A 22,088-nucleotide genomic window follows, 5' to 3' on the forward strand; every position below is an offset into this window, starting at 1 on the left:
TGTTGGCCAGGTGAAACTGTTGCTGTCGCCCTGACACTGTGAACCGAATCTCCTTTAACTGACCACATTGTTAGAGTCCTGTGGCTGCTTTTAAACACATTTTGGCTTCAGTTGCTGCTTTCTTGACCTGATATTATAAAATGAATTGGGAGTACCTGTTGCAAAACTACAAATTTTGACAAGAACATTGAGACGCTGGCTTCTTTTTGCTGAAATACTGAGGCAAGACATTTCAAGAAAATTTTATGTTCCCATAGAATGTCACAAGTTACTCTGGCATAAATTCCAGGTTGAAACCTTACAATGTAATTATAGTTTCCCCGCTTCTTGTCCTTTGGGCAACCTTTCTTTTCTGTAAGAAATATAACTGGTCCCCTGGGTGGCAGGAAATCCAGGTGGGGGAGTGGGCTGCTTCTGGTTCGGCGGACTGTAAGGTATGCTGCACAGGGCTTCCTTGGGCCTGGCCCCACACTTCCTTTACACCAGCACTGTCCTGCCAAAAGCCAGAAATCCTGGAAGAGGGCCGAATCTAGTTTATTACTTGCCTGTTGGAAATGTAGGCTTGTGTTTTTTGGCAAGGCATGAGCAGAGCCTGGTTATTTGACTGCTCTGAGATTTAACTCCATTCCGTTTTTGGACAATGACATATGAGCATGTGTGAACAGCAGCTCCATTTCCCCCCAGTTTGCCTGCCCTAGACATGCCCCCAGACAGCTGGCTCTGCCAGCTTTCCCAATGCCAGGTTCTAGAGCCCCTGTTCTTCTCCCTCCCCTGCTCATTTCCAGTCCACCAGAGTGGGCAGTGTCAGAGGTCCCATGTAGTCTCCTCTCTTGTGAGGAACCCCAGAGCACCTGTAGTCTCTAAGCCAACTAGCCAAAATCGAGGGCTCCTGGGTTATGGAAATGAAACCAGGGCTGGGAAAAGATATTCCCTGTCCTGTATCCCTTTCCATGAAGATAAACAAGAATTTTAGCAAATTTGAGCATTGCTGCAGTGCCTAGAACAATGCCTGGCCTGTAGTAGATGTTTAATAAATACTTGTTTAATGAACAACTTATATATTCTTCAATCATTTCATCCTAGGGACTGATAAAGTTTTCTCATTCGATCAGAGAAAATAAAGGTTATGAGGGTTGCATTAGGTAGAGTAAGCTAGACTACAGCTATAAATAGACTCAAAGATGTGTAATGGCTCAAATGCAACAGAAGTTTATTTCTTGCTCTTGTTCAAGGTGGATGTTTCTGGTTAGCAGGTGACTCCCCTCCATTGAGTTCAGGGATTCAGGTTCCTTCCATCTTGTGGCTCTGCCGTCCCCAACGACCACGTTGTTGACAGTGTCCAGTGGCCAAAGGGAAAAAAGAGTGGACTAGCACAGATAGGAGGTTCTTACGGGTCAAACCTATAAGTGTTGCCTATGACTTCGGCTAGAATTCAATGACATGGCCACAGCTAACTCCAAAGAGGCTGGGAAATACAGTCTATTGTGTGCCCAGGGGAACACTAAATTTTGAACATCTGGGTCATCTTTGAGCTTAGATTCCTAAAATGTATCTGCAGCCCAACTTTGAGATTCAGAAGGCCTGATACAAGGTTCCATGGTGAATTTTGCTTGGTTTAAGTCCTCCTGCCAATGAAAACCAAGTGACATTAGAAAAGATCTATACTTTTAACAATAAGTTAAAAAAAATAATAATCAGGTTGTAATAGTTTATATTCAGTATGATTTCAACTGTGTTAAATATTATTTTGTTTGTTTATTTTAGAACAGGGTTGTCCAATCTTTTGGCTTCCCAGGGCCACATTGGAAGAATTGTTGTGGGCCACACATAAAATATATTAATGCTAAGGATAGCTGATGAGCTTAAAAAAAAAAACCTCATAATATTTTAAGAAAGCTTACAAATTTGTATTAGGTCACACTCAAAGCTGTCCCGGACTGCAGGTGGCCTGCAGCCAAACAATCTTGTTTTAGAGACAGGGTCTCCCTCTGTTGCCTAGGCTGGAGTTCTGTACCACAATCATAGCTTACTGTAGCCTCAAACTGCTGGGCTCCAGTGATCCACCCACTTCAGCCTCTCACATAACCAGCACTACAGGTGTGCCACCTACCTGGCTAATTTTTAATTTTTTTTTGTAGAGACAGTGTCTTGCCGTGTTGCCTAGGCTGGTCTTGAACTCCTGGCCTCAAGCAATCCTCCTACCTCACCTTCTCAAAGTGCTGGGATTACAGGTGCGAGCCATCGTGCTTGGCCGTGGTAAATATTCTTAATAAATGATTAGACAGAAGGAAACATGACAGTGACTCAATTGTGGTTGCCCTTTAGAGATGAGATTATCATTGGTGTTTGTTTTAGCCTGCTTTTGTTTTTCTGTGTTTTGCAAGATTTCTGTCTCGAACATGCATTACTTTTTTTTTTTTTTTTTTTTCAATTTGAAATACTTTTTATTTTTTAAACTGATGGATAGGCTCCATCTTCAGAGATTCTGTGCCAGTGGGTCTGGAGTAAGGCCCAGTACTGGCTCTTTTACTTTTTAATTAAATTTTTTTTACAGAGAGGGTCTCATTCTGTCACTTAGGCCAGAGTGCAGTGGCACAGTCATCGCTCACTCCAGCCTCAAACTCCTAGGGTCAAGTGATCCTCCTGCCCCAGCCTCCCCAGTAGCTAGGATTACAGGTGTGTGACACCATGCCCAGCTAACTTTATTTTTTATTTTTTATTTCTTTTGTAGAGACAGGGTCTTGCTAGCTTGCCCAGACTGACTTTGAACTCCTGGCCTCAAGCAATCCTCCCACATCAGCCTCCCAAGTGCTAGGATTACAGGCATGAGCCACCATACGTGGCTTCTCTTTTTTGTTGTTTTTTGTTCTCACAATATGTGAACCTCATAAGAGTTGCATCTCCCTGCCTGAAGCTTTTTGATTCACCAAGATAAGAATATGCCTCAGAACTTTGTATGCACATGCCTTTACGTGTCTGCTGCATTTATGAAGTAGTCAGCTCTGTATCAGGCCCTGTTGAAGGTGTCGAGGAAATACAAAACAGACAAGACCTTTCTTCAGAGATCTTACACTCCATTGTGGACACAGACAAAAAATAAAGTAAAAAAATAAAATAGATGGCAGGTAAGATGGTAAATACAAGAATAAAAAAAGAAGTAAGGAGATACAAAATGTCAGTAGGGTAGAAATTTGACATGGGGTGACACAGAAGGCCTTGCCAGAAAGGAACTTTTAATATAAAGACCTGCTCGTCAGTACAGAGCTAGCCAGGAGGCTCTTCTTTATAACTCTGTCTGGATCTGAAATTTATCAGATTATTTGACCAATGGCAATCCCAGTTCCCAAGATTCTGTTCTTTACTATCTCTCTGCTCATTGTCATGTTTATCTGAATGTTCTGAACTAGAGTCTTATTTGCTATCTCTGTTGTTAATTGGTAGGAGACTTGCAGATCTATACTCCTTTTAAAAACATCTCTGAATTGTTTTAGATTTCAGGGACTTCCAAAGGATCTCATCAGGAGGTGTCCCTAAAGCTTGAAGCAGCATTTAATTTTCTTCTGCCCATGCTGACAGACTGAGTATAATATTGTAAGACTTTAGCCGATGTCCGGCGATCCTCCATAGTTCTCATTCTACACATGAGTAGAGAGCATTTCACTTGTCTAAGGCCGTATCACACCGTTGCTGGAAACTGCCCATGACAGCCAACCTGCAGCCCAGAGCAAAAGGCATAATGAATGTGGAAGGACTCTGCAGAACCATACGGAGCTATGCAAAAGAAAGGATTATTTTGGGAGAGTAAAAGTCATTTATTTCAAATGCAGCCAGACAAGGAGGGATTGCAAAGTGTTATTCTGTAGAAGTATGAGCATTAGTAGCGTAACACAGCATCATTTGTTATTCTGTAGAAGTATGAGCATTAGTAGCGTAACACAGCATCATTTGTTATTCTGTAAAAGTATGAGCATTAGTAGCGTAACACAGCATCATTTGTTATTCTGTAGAAGTATGAGCATTAGTAGCGTAACACAGCATCATTTCAGTGATAGTTTCTTCCTGTATCCCAAAGTCTCCCAGCCTCCTCTCTTCCCCTTTCTACCTGGAAGTTTACAAATTCTCTCTTTGCCCTTGCTGAGACTTAGATTCTCTAGAGTCTGTCACTCACCTGCCTCTCCATCTTATATTGTAATAGTCATAGTTGTATTCCACAAAATCCGTGAAATTCGGATGGCTCTGGCCTGAAATACCCAGCCTCCACTCCTGCTCCCCGGCTTCTGCTGTGCCCCCTCCTCCTGGCGTCTGCTCCCCCTCTCTGCCTGAGGAATCCTGCTCTCCCATCAGCAACCGCCAACAGCCTGGCACATGCGGAGGTCCCGGTTTCCCTTGATCACAAGGGACCTCCTTCCTTAGGCCTCCCTGGTGTACAGGAAGTGTTTGCTGGAACAGTTTATGTGGTAAAGTTGAGTCGGTGCCTCAGCCGTCTGCATGGGGAATGACATGGGCCTCTGGACTGGAAATCAGGCTCCAGCCTGACGTCCTGAGCAGCCGTCTAGCATCCTGCCCGGGAGCATAAGGCAGCGCCAGTGGCAGTACCAGATCATTGGACCAATATCATCGTCCCGTGTACGGTATCTTGGTTCTTTCTTCAGGCACAGGGTGGATTATTTTAGCTGTAAAATATTGACCCACGCACCACTGCTAAGCTCTGTTCTCTGAGTCAAAAAGGGATTGTGTTCACACATGGTTTGGGTGGATACACCAGGGAATTACAGAGCACATAGTCCAGTTTCACACTGTTTCATTACCTTAGCTCAGGTTTTAAGATGTTGAATGTGTCACTTCAGTCATACAAACTTACTTTTATTTCTCTTTCATTCTGGACATCGGAAAGGGGAGTCCAGGTTAGTGGCGTGGCTTGGAGACTTTCCTCACTGTCCACCTGCTGCATCTGTGAGGCTTCTCCGGCCCCTCTCGTGATGTAGTAGTGGCAGCAACAATAGTGTTACAGCTGTCGGTTTTACGTGTTTGCCATGTGCCAGGTTTAGAATAGGCATTTTGCATGTATCATCTGTATTTCACGATCAGCTGAGATTCAGACACCCGAATGTGTTCCCGGTTACACAGTTGTCGAAGTGGAGCTGGGATGCCGGCTCAGAGCTAACGTCCACTTTCGAGACTCTAGGCCATGCTTCCTTTCCACCTCTTTGTCCATTGTCTTCAATTCTTTTATTTTTTATTGATTGATTGATTGAGATGGAGTTTTGCTTTGTGGCCCAGTCTGGAGTGCAGTGGCGATCTCGGCTCACTGCAACCTTTGCCTTCTGGTTTCAAGCGATTCTTCTGCCTCGGCCTCCCGAGTAGCTGGGATTATAGGCGCCTGCCATCATGCCCGGCTAATTTTTGTATGTTTAGTAGAGACAGGGTTTCACCATGTTGGCCAGGCTGGTCTCAAACTCCTGACATCGTGATCCGTCCGCCCTGGCCTCCCAAAGTGCTGGAATTACAGGCATGAGCCACTATGCCCGGCCTCATCTTCAATTCTTTAAGGGCTTATTCTTCCAGCCTGTCTCCTGCTCATGCCCAGTGTTCAAGCATGTTCCCTTACCCTGTATTCCTTTATAGTACTCGCCGCCTAGTGTCACAGTATACTTAGCATCTCAAAAGCAGTCTTTGTAGGATGCAACCACACGTTAAAATAGCCCTGAAGACCCCACATTGACATTCTTGAGGTGACAACTCTGCCTACCTTAGGGATAACTTTTTTATCCTTCCACCCGTGCTCTGGAGAATGGGGCTTTTTACCAGTGTCTCAGAGGACTCCACAGTCTCTGTCTATGGAAGGTAGACAGAGAGTGGACTCGTGCTGAAGAGCTTCATCCTTCCCCACTGTCACTCTGGAGGAGTTGCAGAGAGGAAGCCTCGAATGAGTCAGGGCTGGGGTGCTCGGTTGCAGACGGGGCCCTCTCCAGGAGGCAAAAGATCCCAGATATCTACGTGCTCTACACCGCTGTCTTTCATGGGACCGGAGGAAAGCTCTCCCAAGGAAAGGGAGGAGTGGGACTTCGGACCCTCAGGCTTTTATTTTTACTCATGATGTTTTTCTTTTCCTGATTTGCTGGCGTCAATGCCGTTTTCAAGGCCTTTTGTTGCAGGGAGGTATAATCTGCCTGTTTAGTTTTGGAAGCTGCTGAACGGTTTTAGGATTTATTTCCCACTTTCCCACCTAGACATGATGCCAAGAGTAAGAAGGCATCAGAGGAAACTGGGCAAGTCCTAAAGTAATTATTGGAACAGTCATGCAATTCAAATTCCTGCCGTTCTGTTATCTCTTAATTCTCTTGAAGACCTGAATAAAATGTGTTCTTTTTCTGAGACATGTAGATACATTGTTTGAACAAAGGAAACAGGGTGACTTCAGAATGTCCAGTATGTGGAAATCGATGCCGTTCAGCCTGTGGGGTAATGAATGGAAACACTGGCGACAGTCGGCCCCATTGTTGGTCATGGTGCAACAGGAAGTGGTACACTAATAAGGAGCCAGGGGAGGTTTATGTAATTCAGAAGGAAGCAGACGTGTGTGCAGTTTTGACCGATGCCCTTCTCACTGCGAATCCAGGCTCACCGAGCAGGTTCCTATGACCGATGGACATGGAGATGTCTGATTGGATTTTGTCATTTGATTTTTGACGCTGACTAATGATAAGATTTTTATTTCCCTTATGGTCAGAAATAGTGTCTTGAAAAAACTTCACTTTAGATCATAGTTTTCACACACAGTTATAATTCACTGGGTAAAGCATAGTAGAACAAGCTATGGAAAAGGAAATGTCACTGGTAGACTTTGGTCGCTTAGGACAGGTATGGTGGCCCCTGGAATCAGGAGACCTGGAATTCAGTCCTGGCCCCGTCAGTCCCAGCCTTGAGAGCTTAGGGATAATGCTTGCCCACTTTGGGAGCAGTCTTCATCTGTAAAAGGAGCAGGGTGCTCAGGACCCTTATACCTCATTCTTTTACAGATGAAGATTGCTTTGTCTAAGCCCCCTTGGTAAGGTCAAGAATTGTGAAATGTTTGTACAAGTGAGATGTCAAGAGTACAAAGTGTACAAACGAACTGCCAGTGAAAATGTCATTTAAGTTTGTCTACTAACAGATAGTTTATTCCCTTTGGTCTCTTCTCAGTTTTTGTTTTGTAAATGTCCATGTTTTGTCTGGTAATTTGTTATTTTTATTATTAGAAAAGTAAACCCCAAAGTGTTTTTCCATTCCACTTGACAGCATAAAAAATTGCCATTTAAATTCAGCTCTTAAGGAGTTCAAAAAGGCATTAAACACACTGCTCAACATGGTATGTATTTAATTGAAATGAATTGACATTTGAATTAATTAGCTCTTTAGAAAAGATAGGCAAAAATTAGGCCAAAAAGCATGGGTTTGAATTCTGGCTTCACTGCTAGTACGACCTATGTGACCCTGGGCACCTTTTGTCACCTCTGAATCTCTAATTTCTCATCTCTAATAGGAGAGTGACACTTTCCCTATGAAGTGTGGTGAGGTATAAAGATAATGTATGTAAACTGCACAGTACAGTATCTGACAATTAGTAGATACTTAACGGATAGCAGCTGTAACTGTTATACATTATTTTATTACAATAATTAAAATAACTAGAGAATTCGTGTATATTATATACTGGCTTCTACCTACCAAATCATTGTAACGTGATGTGCATTGATTACCAAAAGAAATAGTCCACCAGTATGGATGCCAGTTTTGTTTCTGTTAGAGTGTGTGGAGTGAGATTTACCAGAGAGGGATTTCTCTTTTCTGGTTGACAGATCAAAGGTATGCCTGTGAGAATAAATGGCGAGATTGTATTCTGTTTTTTTTTTTTTTTTAACAGTGATAAAATATACTTTTATTACTTTGTTGACTCAGAGGGTTGTAAAAAAATTATTGCTAAAGTAGGTATCAGGCAAACAGAAAGGTGCTTTAGAAGTCCGGTTACCTTGGAGTTTATTTAAACTAAGAAAAACGTCATAATGTTTCCATGCAATACATATTTGGTTCTTTAACAATTGTGTGACAAACAGCAGAAGGAATTAAGGAATGCCGCACTTGTGATCCATACAAAACACCAACATTTTAGGTTGTACGTTATTAAAGAAATATCTCAAAAACTTTGAAACACTGTAGTAGCCAATACATAGAGGCATGCCAATAGGTAGGCACAGGAATGCAGTTTAGAAAAATAAATCACATAAGAACTACTCAATTTCTTTAAAATCACTGAGAAAGAAAAGCAGCATTGAGCTGGCTGGGCGCGGTGACTCCCGCCTGTCATCCCAGCACTTTGGGAGGCCGAGGCGGGCAGATCACGAGGCCGAGAGATCGCGACCATTCTGGCCAACATGGTGAAACCCTGTCTAATTTTTGTACTAAAAGTACTAAAAGTACTTTTTTTTGGTACTAAAAGTACAAAAATTAGCCGGGCGTGGTGGCAGTCACCTGTAGTCCCAGCTACTCAGGAGGCTGAGGTGGGAGAATGGCGTAAACCCGGGAAGCGGAGCTTGCAGTGAACCGAGATTACACCACTGCACTCCAGCCTGGGGGACAGAGCAAGACTCCGTCTCAAAAAAAAAAGCAACATTGAACTTTCTTATTGACTTTACACAGCTTCTATAGAGTACCTTGAGTTAAATCCAAGAGCAAAAGTTGACTCTCCTCCTCTATTTTTGGTAAACAACTGCATGGTAAACTTACATGACTTCTCTTCCCTGGATTTTACCTGAGAGTAGCCTTTTAAAATTTTTATTTAAAAGAGGGCAGGTTTGGCACTTTTATAGTGATGTCACCAGTGTTAATATTTCTTGGGATCTCAGGAAGATTCAGGTTTTTTTTACAGCTGGTACAGCACAGGCTGGAGCTCCCACTAAGCCAGCCTCAGATTTTTCCAGCTTATTTTGTGCATCAATTTGTGTAACAATACAATTCATGTTTGTCTCCAATACCATTCCTCCATCACCATTTCTGCAAGAATATTGTGAACCTTGTCTACATGGAAAATCAAATCCAGTTCACAAACATTTTCAAAACATTTGTCTAATGTTTCCACAAATACGTAGGGCTGATAGAACTTGGAGAGCTGTGGCTGCCCATGGTTGTTAAGATTGGGATCACCTTGATCATGGCTGAGCTGGGCCCACCGGGTGGGCACTGGGGGCCAGGGTGGGGGCCGGCGGGCAAACCTCGCCTCGTCATCTTGCCAGCGATCCTTCCCCACCCACTCCCTCCCGCACACCAGCAAGAGTTTGTTCTTACAGGCTGCCATTGCAAACTACTGCCTTCAGAAACAAGGTCACTTCAAAGTGTCCAAAATGTGGTAATTAGTGCCATTCACCCTGTGGGGTAATTAAGGAAAACATTTGCCCATTGTTGTCCGTTGTGCAAGAGAGAGGTGTCCAGGAAAGATTCATACTCCCAAACCCTCCACGGGAATGGTGATCTGGAGGAGGGTTGGACAGCCAGAAAGCACACAGTTGACCCTGAAAGGTTTCGTTGCAGCCTGTCATACCCTAACCTTTATAATCTGTCTGAATCTCTACTGCAGGTCAAGTAACCATGGTCTGGGGGGGATAGAGGTGGCAGGTGGGCTAGAATGTGCCATATCTTGATTTGTGGCAATGGGCCTCCTACTCTTTGGGTGGAGACAGCTAATACCATGAGTCAAAGACCAAATCATGGGATAGTCAATGTATGAAAACACAAGCACCGGGTTCACAAAGTGGAAGAAAGGTCTTGAAGAAGGTGTCAGAAGCAAAAAATGGTAAGTATGTGAGGAGATGGAGATTTTAATTAGCATGACTATAGAAATCATTTCACTATGTATATGTATGTCAAAACATGTTGTGTGCTGTAAATATAGTTTTTATTTTTTAAAAAAAGAATGCCGTCAGTATGAGTCCATTTAAAAATCAGTAGGCTTGAAGGTTCAAGGAAATTGCTGAGAACTGGCATCTCACACTTCCTTTTGGGGTTAGTTGATGCATGGTATAGTTAATGTAAAGATCCAGGATCTTATGAACACAGCTTTTTACCTTGGACTGTTCCTCTTGCAGACTCAGCTACCACCTTCCTTTATGATTAAAAATATATTACTTAGCCTCAGCAATTTGTTTCAGAGCTACTTTCGTAGTGTCTAGTCCAGGATTCCCAGATAGCTTTCTTCATCTTTGTAAACTCGAAAGTGGCCATCTGGGGTTCAGTGTCAAGAAGGGTTCTGAGTCCAAGTCAGATTTAAAGAATAACCATGATGCATTACTGGTATTTGTCAGAGGTCTGGGAGAAGGAATTGAATGTGTTTGAATACATTTATTTTATTATTTTTTAAAATTGGGTTATTCACATAGTTCACCCTTTTACAATGTGCATTTCAGTGGTTTTAGTATTCTTGCAAGATTGTGCAGCTACACAACTATGTAATTCCAGAACATTTTCATCTCCCTAGAAAGAAACTCTATGTACATCAGCAGTCACTCCCCATACCTCCATTCCCCATACCTCCATTCCCCTCCATACTGGCAACTGCCAATCTCCTTTCTGTCTATATGGATTTGCCTGTTGGGGGTATTTCATATAAAGGGAATCATGTGATATGTGGCCTTTGTGTCTGGTTTCTTTTACTTAGCATAATGTTTTCAAGGTTTACCCATGTTGTAGCTTATATCAGTATCTCATATCTTTTTATGGATGAAGAATATTTTATTCTATGGATAGACCACATTTTGTTTATCCATTTCTCAGTGGATGGACATTTGGGTTGTGTCTACTCTTTGCCTATTGTGAATAATGCTGCTATAAAAATTTGTGTACAAAGTTTTGGGTGAACATATAATTTACTTCTCTTGGGAATATATGTGAAGTGAAATTGCTGGCCGTATAGTAACTTTATGTTTAACTTTTGGAGAAACGGCCAACCTGCTCTTCAAAATGACTGTCCTATTTTACATGCCTACCAGCAATGCACAGGGGTTCCGGTTTCTCCACACCCTCACTAACATTTGTCATTGTCTGCCTTTTCATTTGAGCCATCCTAGTGGGTGTGAAGTTGTATTCTTTGTGCTTTTGATGTGCACTTCTCTAACGTCCAACGATGTTGAACATCTTTTCCTGTGTTTATTGGCCATTTGTATATCTTCTTTGGATAAATGGCTTCAGTTGTAATTCCAAGGCCAGATTTTTGCCCTAGGAACAGGACTGATTTATATAGTTAGGCTAACTGCTTCCTAATTGGGAGAATTGGTAGTTGTGAATTTCAGAAACATCTGAGAAGGGTGGATATTGAAGCTTTATATAAAACATTGTAGCAGTTTTCTTTGAATGTGATTATGATTTGGGAACTACCATGAAAAAACTTTCAAGCATATTTTGCCATTCATTGTTAGAATAATATAAACATACATGTTTATAGCAGTGTTGTGTTTTCAGATCATTCTTACATATATTATCTCATTATAACCATTACAACACTGCCATGAGATAGGATGAATATTAGCCGTTATTATCCCCACTTTTAAAAAGTAGAAGCTGAGAGTCAGCTTGTGACTTGCCCAAGTTCACCAACTAGTAGGATTTAAATTCAGGTCTTCTGACTGACTTTGTTAATGGTAATGAACTATTAGTGATGTCAAGGATTTGAAGGGTGAGCTTACATTGCTAGAAATCAGCAATATGCCCATCTTCAAATAACAGATTGTTACTGGCCTCAGAATGTTATTATTTGAATAGCTGTACAACAGGATGAATTGTTACTTTTCCATTTAGCCCCTTTAGCTACAAAGTGCTTACAATAAAAGAGCAGAATTACGTATCACTGCCTGCTCATTACATTTTGAACCCAGAAGGAAATCCAGCCAAAGAAAGAACAAAGCCAGGGATGGATTTAGAACCCTAAAAAGAGGCAGCATTTGGTTAGGTGGCCTCAACCCATCATGCCTCCTCCTCCCAGCCTCCATATTCCTCAACTGACCTCCTTGGGAAACAGGAATTTAAATGTAGAATGAGTGCAGAGAAAGTGAGATATCTATTGAGATCAAATAAAAATTAACCTTGATACTAATGTTAACTGAGAGACACCACATTAAAAGCTAAACATTACCTTTAAAGGGTGGGAAAGATGAGTGACTTTTTAAATGCAGTCTTGAGCTGGGTACAGTGGCTCATGTCTGTAACCCCAGCACTTTGGGGGGCTGAGGAGGGCAGATCACCTGAGGTCAGGAGTTTGAGACCAGCCAGGCCTACGTGGTGAAACCCCGTCTCTACTAAAAATACAAAAATGAGCCAGGCGTGGTGACGCACACCTGTAATCCCAGCTACTTGGGAGGCTGAGGCAGGAGAATCGCTTCAACCTGGGAGGCAGAGGTTTCAGTGAGCCAAGATTGCACCACTGCCCTCCAGCCTGGGCGACACAGTGAGACTTGGTCTTAAAAAAAAAAAAAAAAAAAAAAAAAAAAAAAAAAAAAAAAAGCAGTCTTAAGTCCATACGCAGTCTTTGTTTTTAACATTTCTTTTAAACTTAAGTATCTTGGGGATAGAAACATCAGTCTATTGATCATATGGATGTGAATTTTGTTAACTGTGAAACACAGCTTACCTGCTCATTTTTCTTTTGACCCATGAGGGTTATTAAATTTGCTTTTGATCATTTCGTGCATATCTACATCTTAAGTTTTTAGAATTTAAAAGTTGTACACTATCTTTATGAAGTTCTCACTGTTATGTTGCACATCTTTTCTAACTTAAAATAAGCCCTTGTAGTATGTCACTAATTCGGAAAGTTTACCTTTACTTTGAAGAGAACTACATAAAACATAGTGAGGGCAATTGTGGTAGATCACGCCTGTAATCCCATCACTTCGGAAGGCTGAGGGGTTGGATGGCTTGAGGCCAGGAGTTTGGAGATCAGCCAGGGCATCATCGTGAGACCCCTTCTCTACAAAAAATAAAAAACAAAAATTATCCAGGCATGGTGGCATGCACATGTAGTCTTAGCTACTCAGGAAGCTGAGGTAGGAGGACTGCTTGGACCCAGGAGTTCAAGGCTCCCGTGAGCTATGATCAGGCCACTGCACTCCAGCCTGGGCAACAGAGCGAGACCCTGTCTCCAAAAAACAAACCACAGTGACATCTTTCATAGCATGACCCATCTGCTTCAAATCAGCATCAAAGCTTATTTTATCAGGAAATTTTATGTAACAAAAGTTTTTGAAGCACTGCACCCTTTTGATGGAGAGGATATCATTTATTAAAGCTTTCGGTTTTGCTTTCAAAATATTTTTTGAAAAATATCCATGGACGCATGTACACATATGTAGTTTTACTTTTACCATATTGGACAGCATCAAACAGTGGTAATAGTTACTCTTTACTCTCAACATATAGATCAAAAACACATGGAAGGACTTGTAGGTAAATAATGATTTCAGTTATGACGTAGTGCGAAATGATTCTATCAGGAAACTGGGATGAGTAATGTGACTCTGTTGTAAGATTTTCGGTAGCAGAAGTACAGAACAAAAATAAAACATGTCAGCAAAAAACACAATGGTAAGTTGTCATCTGAGTGATTGTGTAAGCCTTGGAGATAGTTAATGTAACCGAGAGGAGGCGTCCACATAAGCTCCTGCCTTCACAATAGATAGCTTGTGCCTATTTGGATATCACAAAATGTCATTTGCTGTTTTTTTCTGCTTTCATGTACTACATTTCTTATCTTGCTTTTTCATTCTTCATGTAAAAGAGGTTTCTAGACAGAGTTTCTGTTTCACTTCACATACATTTTATCATTGATGGAGCCTCCTTTTTCCTGGAGACTGTTCTAGGAGTTTTATATATGTTATCTCGTTTAATTCTCATGTCAACTCTGTAAGGTAGGCATTGTCAATGTCCCCAATTTAGGGAACAAAGAAGCTGAGGGTCAGCAAGGTTAAGTAACTGGCTCAAGGTCATGAAGGTAATGAGTCATCTGCAGAAGCAAGATTTTGACACAGTTCTGTCTGATGCTACTGTCTGTATCCGTAAGTGATGTATATTTTAGTTAGAAAACTGGAATGGTTACTCAACTTCACATTAATTCTTTATTTTATTGCTTCTGGAGAAGCTCTCTCCCCTCCCCACAAACTCTGAGTCACTCAGCTTGAGCTCAGGAATGATTTCAGATGTCTAAATAGGTCATTTGCAGGGTCTGGGTGGTCTACCCACAGCGGAGGTAAAAACTCTGGCTCAGTCTTGGCGGCTGAACCATTGCGAATTTAAGCCAGTGGATCTGAAGGCAATTGGGTTCTGTTCTGCCACTCCAGCTCAGGCAGGACAGCCACTTCCATGAAACAGGGCCCCTCTGAGGTTAGATGTGCAGCCTCAGTGGGCAATCAGTGTCATGAATAGCCGCTCCTCGTTTGGCAGCAGTAACTATCCAGAGACAAAGGATGGGATTTGGGATAATTGTGGTCATAAGCTAGAAGTCTCCAGAGTCCTTAGAGGAATTTGAAAACTGAAGAGAATTTTTTTCTTTCCACACTGTGTCAGGGCTTTAGCAAAGGAGTTCTGTTGTGACAATTGTCTGGGTAACATCTGCCTACTCTCTTTTTTTTTTTCCTTATCTGTAGTCCAGCTTCCTTAACAGTGCCCCAGGGCGCAATCTCCACACTGTTCATAGTTTTACTCTTAACACTGCCTTGGCTCCTTTGTCCCAGGAAGGTGAGATCCCACTTCCAGGTGATCTCCTACAGGGCTTTTCCCCAGCCTCTGACCTATTTCTAGCCCATATTTCCCCCTTCAATCATGTTTTCAGTTCTCCTGAAATGATCCCAAATGTTATATTTTTTCTTAGTGTTGAATTATAAAAGTTATTGATATATTCTGGATGTAGACTGTCATTTGATATAGATAGTGAAATTCTTTCTTTCTATTTTTGCCCGTTATTTGCATAGGGAATAAAATATTATGAATGTTTTCTCAGTCTACTGCTTGCCTTTTCATTTTCTTTCTTTCTTTTTCCTTTTTCTTTTTTTTTTTTTTTTGAGACAGTCTTGCTGTGTCACCCAGGCTGGAGGGCAGTGGTACGATCTCGACTCACTGCAACTTCTGCCTCTTGCACTCAAGAGATTCTCCTGGCTGGGCGTAGTGGCTCACGCTTGTAATCCCAGCACTTTGGGAAGCCAAGGCTGGTGGATCGCGAGGTCAGGAGCTCGAGACTATCCTGGCTAACACGGTGAAACCCCAGCTCTACTAAAAATACAAAAAATTAGCTGGGCGTGGTGGCACACGCCTGTAGTCCCAGCTACTCAGGAGGCTGAGGCAGGAGAATCGCTTGAACCTGGGAGTTGGAGGTTACAGTGAGCCGAGATCGCGCCACTGCACTCTAGCCTGGGTGACAAAGCCAGACTCCATCTCAAAAAAGAAGAAAAAAAAAAAAGAGATATTCTCCTGCCTCAGCATCCCGAGTGGCTGGGATTACAGGTGTGCACCATCACACCTGGCTAATTTTTATATTTTTAGTAGAGACAGGGTTTCACCATGTTGGCCAGGCTGGTGTCAAACACCTGACCTCAGGTGATCTGCCTGCCTGAGCCTCCCAGAGTGCTGGGATTACAGGCATGAGCCACTGCACCCGGCCGCATTTTCTTAATGATACCTTTTTTTTTTTTGAGACGGAGTTTTGCTCTAGTGCAATGGCACAATCTCGGCTCACCGCAACCTCTGCCTCCCGGATTCAGGCGATTCTCCTGCCTCAGCCTCCCGAGTAGCTGGGATTAACAGGCATGCACCATCAGGCCCAGCTAATTTTGTATTTTTAGTAGAGACAGGGTTTCTCCATGTTGGCCAGGCTGGTCTCGAGCTCCTGACCTTGGGTGATCCACCTGCCTTGGCCTCCCAAACTTCTGGGATTACAGGTGTGAGCCACCGCGCCCGGCCTTAATGGTATCTTTTTAAGAGAAGTTTTTAGTTTTGATGAAAATCAATGTAACCATTTTTATTTTATGGTTAACACTTATTGAAACTTAGAAATCTTTGCATACCCCAAGGTAGCAAAGATTTTTTTTTCATTTTTTTTTTTTTAAGACAGAGTCTCGCTCTGTCACCCAGGCTGGGGTACAATGCCGAGATCTCAGCTCACTGCAACCTCTGCCTCCCGGGTTCAAGCGATTCTCCTGCCTCAGCCTCCCAAGTATATGGGACTACAGGCATGCACCACCACGTCCAGCTAATTTTTTGTATTTAGTGGAGATGGGGTTTCACCATGTTGGTCAGGCTGGTCTCGAACTCCTGACCTCAGATGATCCATCCGCCTTGGCCTCCCAAAGTGCTGGGATTACAGGCGTGAGCCAGCAAGCCTGGCCAAGGTAGCAGAGATTTTTCTCCTATATTTTCTTCTAGAAGTTTTGTAGTTTTAGCTTCTATATTTAGGTCTGTGATCCATTCTATGTTAATTTCTTGTGTGTGCAGGGTGAGATGTAAGGGTCCAGGTTCATTCTTTCTCTTTGTGGATATCTAGATATTCCAGCACAAATTGTTGAAAAACTTTTTTCCCCTATTGAATTGCCTTGGAACCTTTGTAACAACAACAAAAAAATCAATTAACCGTATATTTTTAGATCATTTTTACACTGTCTTTCGTTTCATGGATCTGTGTGTCTCTGTGCCAGCACCACACTATCCTGATTACTATAACTTTATAGTAAGTCCTGAAATCAAGTACTATAAGTCTTCAAACTTTGTTCTTTCAATTATTTTGGCCGTTCTATGTACTTAGAATCAGCTTACCAATTCCTGTAAAACAATGCCTTCTGGAATTTTTACTTGGATTACAAATGAACCTCTTTAATCAATTTGACATCAACACCTTGACTGTGTTGAATCTGACAATCCATGAAGATGATATACTTCATTTCCTAAGATCCCTTTTAATTTTTCAGAGCAATGTTTTGTAGTATCAGCATACAGGTCTTGTACACATTTCGTTGAATTTTTCCCTAAGTATTTCATGTTGCTGACGCAGTTGTAAATAGTATTCTTTTATTCCACTGTCTTGTCATTCATTGTTATGTAGAAATACAATTGATTTCTGTATACTGACCATGTATCTTGCAACCTTGCTAACTTCACTTTAATAGTTTTTAGTGGATTTTTAAAGATTTTCTAAGTGTCTAATGTCATCTGCAGATAAAGGTCCTTTTATTCCTTTCTAATTTCTTTGCCTTTTACTTAGTTTATTGCATTGGCTATTGCATTTAGTACAATGTTGAATAGAAGTGGTAAGAGTGGAGACATGCTTGCCTTGTTCCTGGTCTTAGGGAGAAAAATGTCTTTCACCAATAACTATATTGTTAGCTGGAGGTTTTTCATAGATGCCCATTATCAGGTTGAGGAAGTTTCCTTCTGTTCCTACTTTGCGGAAAAAATTTCCGTAATAAATGCATGTTCAGTTTGTTGAATGCTTTTTCTTATATCTGTTAAGACAGTCATAGATTTCTAACCTCTATTCTGTTGAAATGGCAAGTTACTTTGATTGATTTTTCAGATGTTGAAAAAGCATGTCTCCTTGACATAAGCATTACTTGGTGATAAAGTATTATCCTTTTTGTATATTTCTGGATTTGATTTGTTAATATTTTGAGTTCATGTATTGGGTGGACCAGCCAAGTAGGCAAATGGGCCCACACCAGCCATATAAGGTATTTGGAACAACTCTGAGCACATTCTTTTTTTTTTTTTTTTTTTGAGACGGAGTCTCGCTCTGTCGCCCAGGCTGGAGTGCAGTGGCCGGATCTCAGCTCACTGCAAGCTCCGCCCCCCCCCCCCCACCCGCCCCCGGGTTTACGCCATTCTCCTACCTCAGCCTCCGGAGTAGCTGGGACTACAGGCACCCACCACCTCGCCCGGCTCGTTTTTTTGTATTTTTTAGTAGAGACGGGGTTTCACCGTGTTAGCCAGGATGGTCTCGATCTCCTGACCTCGTGATCCGCCCTTCTCGGCCTCCCAAAGTGCTGGGATTACAGGCTTGAGCCACCGCACCCGGCACTCTGAGCACATTCTACAGATGCCTGATACCGTAATGAGGCCTGGAGTTCTATCCTCAAATCATCTCCCCTTCTTTTTCACTTGTCCTTTGAAATGGACTGCCCCCAGAGATGATATATGAATCTGGAGGGCAAAGTTTGAAGTATGAGTTTGAGTAAATGATGAGTTCCTTGAAGGCAAAGGCTTTATTGCATTTTTTTTTTTTTTTTTTTTTTTGTCTGTGATAGGGCCCTTGCTCTTTTTTTCCAAGCTGGAGTGTAGTGGTGTGATCACAACTCACTGCAGCCTCGACCTCCTGAGATCAAGCAATTTTCTCACCTCAGCCTCTGGAGCAGGTGGGACTAGAGGTGTGTTCCATCACACCTGGCTAATTTTTATTTGATTTTTTTGTAGAGATGAGGACTCACTGTGTTGTCATGGCTGCTCTTGAGTTCCTGGGCTCAAGTGGTCCTCTTACCTCAGCCTCCCAAAATGCTGAGATGGCAGGCATGAGCCACCACGCCTGGCCAGCATTCATATCTATCAGTATAAGATTATATTAAGTAGTGTTACAGAAACCCCAAATGATGGTGGCTTCTACAAAATGAAAGTTTAGGCCGGGCGCGGTGGCTCAAGCCTGTAATCCCAGCACTTTGGGAGTCCGAGATGAGCAGATCACGAGGTCAGGAGATCGAGACCATCCTGGCTAACACGGTGAAACCCCGTCTCTACTAAAAATACAAAAACTAGCCGGGCGAGGTGGCGGGCGCCTGTAGTCCCAGCTACTCGGGAGGCTGAGGCAGGAGAATGGCATAAACCCGGGAGGCGGAGCTTACAGTGAGCTGAGATCCGGCCACTGCACTCCAGCCTGGGCGACAGAGCGAGACTCCGTCTCAAAAAAAAAAAAAAAAAATGAAAGTTTATTCTTCTCTCTCAGGCCTGGTCTTAGCCATAGACATCCTCACGGACCCAGGCTGCTTCTAGCTCATGATATGCCAACTCCAGGATGTAACTTTGTTATTCTCATGGTCTACATGGGGTGCACCTGCATTTCAGCAGCAGCAGCAGCAGCAGAGAGTGCTGCCGCTCTCAGAGCAACAAAGCGTGCATGCCGGCTGACTTCCCAGGAACGTGCTGGAGGCTGCCCGGAGAGGCTTCCGCATGCACACACTATGGACCAGAACTTGGTCATGTGTCACGGCAAGGCGAGGGTTTTGAGGCAGGAGTTGTGGAGAATAAAGAGTTGTTCACTTTCTATTCGAAAATCAGCTAGTTTATTCATTTAATTTTTGTTAAGTTCCTGAAACAAAGTTATTTGCAACTTATATGTTTCTGGGCCTGAGTTTCCTGGAATAGTAAAGTCATGTTAACAGAAACAGCGGAAAAGAAAATTCATGTTAATGTACACGGTGAGCTGTGTGGGTGTAAGTAGTTTTGGTTCTCAATATCTGTATCCTAGGACCTCGCACAGTGCATGGCACATGGCACGTGATGCTACTCAGTAACTGTTGCCCGTATGTTAATAGCTCACACTTACCCAGTGTTCAACTGTGTGCTGGGCAGGATAATAATGTTCTCCTTGCAGAATCTCATTTAATCCTCGGGACAGTCTCTTAAGTAGCCACTATTGTTATCCCCACTACCTTACAGATGAGGAAACCGAGGCTTACATGTATTTTGATTCATTTGTTCAACAAATATTTATTCAGGACCTGCTGTGTGCTGGGTACTGGAGATATAGCAGGGTTTAAAGCACACCAAATCCTTGCTTTCATGGAATCACCCTTCTGGGTAATTTTCTAAAATCACATAGTTACTGGATCGAGGGTAGCCCTTAAACCTAGGTAGTCTGACTCCAGAATCTGCAGTCTTAACCATTGTTTTATTGGTAGATGAATGGATTGATGAGTGGGGCGAACAAAAATTGTAACTATCCATTTCAGAAACAAGCTTCGTGGTTGCCCTTTAGCTCCAGCTTGGATGGTTAGATTGCCCTGTGTGAAGCTGAATCTTTTTTTTTTTTTTGTGGGGGGGGGGGGGGGGTATGGAGTCTCGCTCTGTCACCCAGGCTGGAGTACAGTGACGCGATCTTGGCTCACTGCAACCTCTGCCTCCCGGGTTCAAGCCATTCTCCTGCCTCAGCCTCCCAAGTGGTTGGACTACAGGTGCACGCTGCCATGCACGGCTAATTTTTTGTATTTTAGTAGAGACGAGGTTTCACTGTGTTGCCCAGGCTGGTCTTGAACGCCTGAGCTCAAGCAATCCACCCTCCTTGGCCTCCCAAAGTGCTGGGATTACAGGCGTGAGCCACTGCGCCCGGCCAAGCTGGGTCTTTTGAATGGCTGTGGAGTATTCAGTGAGGTAGCCCTAGGTGACATCATAACACCTCTGTTTATCCAGAAGACAATTAGTATATATGCTATCTTGTTAGAGTCCATGTGCCAAAAATAGAAGTAGGAAAGGCAAATAAGGATATATCCCTAGATTGTCAAAATGGTGATTGAGAATTGCATGAGATACTGGTTTACTGCCTACAGTCACGCCAAATGTGTTGCCATGAGCATGTGTCTGGGGGTTCATGGAGGAAAGGTGGGGATTATGGATCAGGGACAGCACTACCTCAAGAGCAAAGGGCAGAGACATCAAAAATAGGCATCACCCATTTTACTCTCCTTTTCCAGATATTCCACTGTTGCTTGCACCAAGTTGAGACTTTCTTTGTGACAAAGAATGGGGGAAACATTTAAAAGGTAATAACTTTCCCTACATGTGATCCAGTCTTCTGTAATGCCATGCCACGTGCCAACAGAACTCTCATATAGCATCAGTGGTACAGGCTCTTGCTCAGGAAATACATGTAAAAGAGGGGAGCTGCTGGACTTCGGAGATCTGGGGTCTAGTGTAGGTTCTGTCATTGTGAGATCTTCAAAATCACGCAAACTCAAGTTTCCTCTTGTGGTTTTTTTTTTCTTCCATGGAGCATAATGGAAGTAAGACATGATGTCAGCACGCATGAACAACCTGCTTGAACTCAGTGTGCTCATCTCAGCATTTAACAGAAAGTGCCTTTACAAAAGCTCTGGAGACATTAAACACGGGCCCCAACTGGATGTGCAAACGTGTAGGGAAGTACATGCCATTTGACAAGTACCTGGTGAAGATGGCTGTGAACAGTCTTCATCAGGTGTGAATCAGGGCGATGGATTGACTGCCAAGGACTTTAGACTTGATAAGTTAGAGCCTTGGAGGCCATTTCGGATAGAAACGCTTCAAGTGTCTGTCTAGTCTGGGAGGGTTGCGGGGTGGAGGGCCAGAAATGCCCCGCCAAGTAAACTGTGATGCCCGACAAGGTTCCCAATTCAGGGTTCCACCTGGCTCCCCTGGGCCCCGCTGTCTCTCAGGTGTTTGGAGTGTTTCTCGGTGCTCATTGCAAGGCCACCCTGAAAAGGCCTGGCGGGTGACTGTCAGGACCGCAGGAGTGTCCTGGCTCACTACTTCCAAAGTGCTGAACGCCAGACAGGGCTGCAGAGAACCCCGGAAGGTGTGCATTGTTCCCACATTATTTGCAGTTTCCCACTCCGATGGTTTTTTTTTTTTTCTCTTCTCCTTCTCCCCCTGCCCAACTAGCTGCTCCTCCTGCCCTGCAGGCACTCAAGCAAGCTGAGCAGGCCTGCCAGAGGACAGCAGCACTAAGGTGCTGTGGTCGCCTCCCGCCCCTCATGTCCTCCCCACACACGATAGCAAAAGGGAACGTATTTTTTCTTGGGGCTGGCTTTGGTCCCCCATGTTTTTGTTCGTTTTTGTGTCTCTCGAAGCCATTTTCAGAGGCTCTGTGGTACCAGGTGTTGAGCCCTTGTCCTGATGTAAGGTGAGGAAGGGGAGTGCTCCAGGAATACACCAGAAGGAAGGGCTGGAGGAGCCTGGGAACCTTGGGATAGGAGTGCGGGTCTCGGTAGTTGAGCTGTTTCTCTCCTGGCCTGGGACGGAAACAAGGGGTGAGGAGGTGGAAGTGGGGTCCACGCTGAGGAAGG

General features: G+C 43.2%; 1 protein-coding gene and 1 pseudogene across 2 annotated transcripts in view; one reads left to right on the forward strand and one right to left on the reverse strand.

Moving 5' to 3' along the window:
• The window catches only part of BORCS5 (BLOC-1 related complex subunit 5), a 108,762-nt gene that overhangs the window by 85,066 nt on the left and 1,608 nt on the right, over positions 1-22,088 (forward strand). The window lies entirely within an intron of this gene.
• On the reverse strand, positions 8,812-9,189 carry LOC115899922 (annotated as a pseudogene).

The sequence above is a fragment of the Rhinopithecus roxellana genome, chromosome 10 (assembly GCF_007565055.1).
Source record: "Rhinopithecus roxellana isolate Shanxi Qingling chromosome 10, ASM756505v1, whole genome shotgun sequence".
Classification (NCBI taxonomy): domain Eukaryota; kingdom Metazoa; phylum Chordata; class Mammalia; order Primates; family Cercopithecidae; genus Rhinopithecus; species Rhinopithecus roxellana.